This window comes from Echinops telfairi, unplaced genomic scaffold, assembly GCF_000313985.2.
Source record: "Echinops telfairi isolate 266 unplaced genomic scaffold, ASM31398v2 ScPeMD7_7467;HRSCAF=8505_1, whole genome shotgun sequence".
In the NCBI taxonomy this organism is placed as follows: domain Eukaryota; kingdom Metazoa; phylum Chordata; class Mammalia; order Afrosoricida; family Tenrecidae; genus Echinops; species Echinops telfairi.
This window is the reverse complement of record NW_022111368.1, coordinates 10,095,889-10,101,502: the sequence shown is the minus strand read 5'-3', so window position 1 is coordinate 10,101,502 and position 5,614 is coordinate 10,095,889.

The window sequence follows — 5,614 nt, the reverse complement described above, 5'->3', positions numbered from 1 at the left end:
GAAAAGGAAGTCGCTTGCAAGTAAGTAACTTCGAGAGAGACTGTGTGCCCTTCGGGATAGAAACGGAGGGAGAGACCTTTCCCAGGGCTTCCGGGGTGCGAACGCGCCATCGCCTCCAGGGACTCCAAACCCCTCCTCTTTTGGAGGCTGCTGGGAGGGGAAGGGGTAAATAAAGTGCCTGCTCTTGAAAGGAGCCAAGACTTTCTTTCCAGAAATTAGAATGAAGATCCCGAAATCCACAATGGAAAAACAAACAAGTGTGTGTGTGTGTGAGTGTGTGCCTCCTAGCTCACTGGGTGAAAGCATTTGGAGAATCTCTGGAGCTTTCGAGTAGGGGCTCACCCTGTGAGCAGTACTCACACATATAATTCAAATTTCACAGCTGACCTGCTCTGAAAACCTCAATCAGCTTCTAATTGAAGGGAAAACAAAATATTGCTTCCCTACAGCAGAGCTAACGATTTAATCATTATATCAGACATTATAGCTTTTAATTAGGCTAATGCTGATACTGTATGGAAAGAGATAATTCAACACAGTTCTTGATGAATTCTGTAATTGGGTTAACGGCGGAGCAGTTGGGAGAGAGACGTCAATATTCAAGCTGCGTCTGTAGCCTCCAGGTTTATGAATGAAAGAAAAGACAAGAAGAGGGAGAAGACTGGAACCAGAGGGGGAACCAGAAAAAAAGAAAGAAAGAAAAAGAAGAATTGCGCCCTTCGGCCCGGCGAGCTGTGGGTGCTGTGCCTGGAGGGCGGTGGGTGGGAGGAACGCCCCTGGGCGGCCGCCGGTGCCAGGCTGCCCGCGCCTCGCTGCTGAGCGCGGGCTCTTGCGACTGCTCGGCCTGCCCCGGTCCTCTTCCTGTGAGAAACTTTTCCGCGGAGAATCTCAGCAGGCCTGCCAATCCCCTGCTGTCCTGGCCTGGGGTCTCGCCACAAGATGCCCCGACCAAACCAATCGGAGGGGAAGGCTGGACCGACTGCGGCAGCCGCACGCAATTCGATAGGGTACCCTTTAAAGAAACGAAATCTGCCCGGGCTCCCAACCCTTGGCCGCCCGCGGGAACGACCCCGCAGGCGTGAGCACCCTGGACCTCTGGCTACGCTCGTTCCCCAGCTTTGGCTAGTGCGGCTGGTGAGCGGCGCAACCCAGGCGGCTGTTGCCAGGCCGGTGGCCGGCACCCAGTCCCCACGCAGATTAGACTGCATGAGGCGGGAAAGAGCTTTCCCACCTCGTGTAGTGGTGGTCGTGGTGGTGATGGTGACAGTGGTGAGTGTGTGTGTGTGGGGGGGGCAGTTCTGGTTAGGGGTTAGTGATTCCGTTTCCTTGGCTTTGCTGGACCGGTGCCAGCCCTGGGACAGCAGGCAGAGGTCCTAATGGACAAGCAAACCGCCAGATCCCGTTTTTTTCTCTCAAGCGGCCGCTTAGGGTTCTGAAAAAGATCAGGGAAGGAAATCAACAACACTGGTCAAGGCTCTGCTGCAGGAAGCGAACTGTTCAAGGGGGCCCCCGGGTCACACCCTCTGACCACCCATCTTGCCCACTCTTCTCAGGTCAGGTTTAAGGTGAAGGTGGTTTCCCGTCACCCTTGAATGCTGCTGGGCGAACATACGCCATCTCTTAAGCTTTGTCCTTCAGGGGGCGCGGATCTTCAAAGTGCGCCGCGCTGGGGCTGCCAGCTCTCCCCTGCCTCCCAGATTTCTAGGTCCCGCTAAAGCTAAGCCCGAGAAGGTGAATGGGTGGACCTTAGAGATGAGATCCTTATCATCCGGCCCTGCCACCAAAGAGGGTTCAGGAACCTTGGGTTTTGTGGGGAATCTGCTGTCACCTCCAACATGTAATCGAGATTTTCAGAGAAGCGACCTAAATCGCAACTTCTGCGCTTTGAACACAAGTGGTTGCAGGGTGTGGTGTTTGAGAACCTTTTATGAATCCACCCTTCCCTTAAGATCTCCCCCCTCACTCCTTGGTTTAACTACGTCAGCACAATATTCCCTGCAAGATAAGTATACTGTATTGTGAATCATCCTTGTCTTATTTTGTCAGTAATTACTGCAAAATTAAATGGGTCACTGCTAAAGTTGCATTTACACATACCCCCGTAATTAACAGTTTGAATACACCTTTTCACGTTGTACAAAAGTCGTAATTTTCCTCACACGTGTCGTTTTTTATTGATAAAGGCGGCGCACGTTCGGTGCAATAATCAGAATACAAAGGATCCAATCTGAGCAGCCGGTGTGTGGGGTTTCTTTTTAAGATAGGGTTAAGACTCAGTATAGGATCAAACTTTTCTAAATACGGGGGCACGTCACAACTATTCAAATGAAAATGTAAAGACTATCCACATGCTAGAACACAGGACTCGGATGAAACCGCATCCCTGAAGCACACTTCTCATGCAAAAAAACCCTGGGAGAAAGTGGTGTAGCTGTTAAACACAAAAGGAGTCCTGGTGGCACAGCCATTAAAGTGCTCCACTGGGAAGCCACCTGTCCACTGCTGAAGAGAAAGAATGTGGCCGGTCTGCTTTACAAGGTTGCAAACCTACTCTGTCCTAGAGGGCCGCTTCGAGTAGGAATTCGCTTCAAGGTGATGGGTTTGGTTAAACAGACACAAGCACCACAAGCCCCCTGGTTCCAGGAAGCAGGGCGGACAAAGTGGGGTTAGAAATTGTTGGTTGCAGTTGGAATTTACCCTGGAGAAAGAAAGCAACGTGAAGAGCAACGTTGCACACCCCAGAGGACAATGTGGCACGGGATGCCGAGCGGGTGTGTGCAAGACCAAGCAGGAGTTAGGAGTGAAGGGCACCTTTTCTCAGATTCTTGCTCATTAGCCCCCAAGTAGAAAAGGCACGGCTCACAAGAGGAGACAAGTCATAAGGAATTTCTATATGAAAAGAAATAAAGTGAAATCAGAGATGCTTTTTCTTACAGGCCATCACAGTTATTGCAAATTAGATTAGCAACACGGGCTTCAATATAAACATGACACCCGGTTCACACCGAGTGAAAGGATCATCCACTCCAATCTCTCTTTTCATCGAAGCATCTCACATAAATTACATCTTGTCCTTTAATACACTTTTCAATGAGATTAAAACATCACTTTGACACAATTTCAAGCCTTTTCAGTTGCATGCATTGCTTACTTCAGAAAACAGCAAACAAGGGGAAAGCGGATCCATCTAAACTGTCAGGCAATGGGATGGGGCTTTAAAAAGCCCACCCTACTGCCCTATACTCCAAGCTAATAGATGGCCCCTGGGCTCTATTTTAATGCCATTTATCTTACCAGGCAAAGACAAGCCAGCTGTCCTTCAAGAGGAAATCAGATTTCCATTAGGTTGGGTGGAGGCGGAGTGCACACATGTGCCTCTCTGGTGTGCACGTGTGATGCCTCATTCATTCTTTAACATTTTGGCGAGAAGGAGTAGGAAAATGCCTGTAGGGCCACCTTCCCACCAGCCCCTGGGGACCCTGGCTTACAGGACCATCCTGGAGAGGCCACCATACAAATGAGACAAGGGGATTAGGCAGATCAGAGACAGATTCTCTCTCTTCCTTTCTTTTCTTTCTCCCTCCCACACTCATCTCTTTCCTTCCATACTTCTTTTTGTGTGATGGCCTTTGAACCCTAAATCTTCATTTGGGGCTGTGCTGAAAAGATGGGGAGCCTTACAAAATGGGCTGGAGGGAGATTGCCACTACCTCCCCAACACCCTGCCAGTGGAAAATGCCCGGTTCTAGCTAACGGGCTCCCTTCCTCCTCTGTGGACCGATGTGTTCCTGCACTGGTATCAGTGGTTCTGGGCAGTGGCAGGGGTCCCTAGTGTGCAAAGGCACCCCCTATGGCAGCTGGAGAGGGTATTTGGATTTGTTTAAGGTCAGGGGTCTTTGTGGTTATATTTCACCAGTGGAAACTTCTGTTAACCATCCAGGGCACACAGGTCTGTTTGTAGAGGGTGGTGTCAGGGGAGAGGCTGGTGGTATCTGCCATCCCTCAGATAGGTTCTGGACCTGGTGCCTGTTCTCAAACCTAGCCCAGCTGGGTGGCAGTATTCCGGTGTGCCATCTCCTACTCAGGAAAGAAGGGGAGCACTTAGTCTAGATGCCTCCGATTCTTGTGGGTCACTTGAAGGAATGACCCCCTCTGTTCGACCTGCCATTTTCTCCTGCCTTCTCTACCCTCTATCTTGGCAATAATAATTTAGACTCAGAGTACTTCTGTCAACACCTCCCCCCTTCCCCAGCATGGGTGGCGTTTCTGTGTGCATCCATGACTTGGGCCCGAGCCACGACACCTATTTCTAGTGACCTGGAGCCGCTAACAGGAAAGGAAACAAAAGCAGCGCCCAAGCGAGGGTGGGGTAGTGGGCATTCATTGGGGCCTGTAACAGACCGCATCCGCAGTCCCAGCTGAGGGGGTCTGGGTGACTTTAGCTAAGGTCCACCCCTTTCTCTGGCAGGCCCCACACGTCCGCCCAGCTCCAAGGGTGCGCGTGCAGGGTGTGTGTGAATTGGGTATCAAGGTCTTAGTCCTGGGGAAAACCGAGTGAGGGCAGGTGTCCTACACCCCGGCGGTTGAACTCTCTACCCGTCTTCCGCCAGGGCAGCCAGCCCCGCCGCTGCTCGCCCCGTGGCAGGGGCTTCTGGGGTCCTTTGCGCCAACGGGGTTGCCATGGATCAAGTGCAGGCTCCCCAGCTCATCCCACCCCGCCCTTCACAAAGGAGCTTCCTGAACGCGATCCCCATCAGTGGCTCCCAGAAATCAATGCTGCAAAGAGGGCTTTTAATGGGTTAATTGACTGGCGGCTGCTATCGTGTTTAAACACCTGTTTCTTGAAAGGCAAGGCAGCCAGACCCCTTCTCTGCCCCCAATCGATAGCTGCCAGACCTGCCCCGCGCCTGTTGATTGACTCCAACCGCCACCACCACCAAAAATCCATTTCACCTTTAAAACTTCCTAACCTTTGGCTCCCGGCGGGCGGCTGAAAACTAGGGGTGCGTGGTAGAATGGGGCGCGGGGACTGAAGGTCCCTGCGCCGCCAGGCCACTCGGACTCGAAAGTGCGGGACTCGAGCTGCGGGTCCTGGCGGACCGAGCGGCCCATCATCGTACTGAAGGGCATCGAACGAGCAGGCGATTTCGCAGGAAGGAAGGAGGCAGGCGGTGAGTGAGGCTGGGTGCCCGCGAGGGTGTCACCCTCCGGGCACACGGGACCCAAGCCTTGGGGCGCCCACTCTCCACCTGGTCTCACCCGGCGCGCGGCTGCCCGCCGGCTCCGGGGAGAAGGCGTTAGCGGCGTGCGTGTCAAGGGCTCTCTGCCTATTGCTTTTTTTTGGCAGTATTCATACCGTCAAGCCCGCCGGTCAGTCAGAGTGAAATTGATTCTTTGCCCAAAACACCTCTCACTAAATGGCACCACGCTTCAACATGTTAATTTTTAAAACGTAATTCGCACCCGCCGGGGCGCTGATCCAGGCCCGGTGCCCGCGGGGCGCGCCGCGGGGGCAGGGGGCGGAGAGGCGCGCGCCGCCGGGCAGGAGAGGGGGCGCCCGCGACCTGGGCTTCTAGGGAGCGCGACCTCGCCCCCAAATCAACCGGCCTGGCTT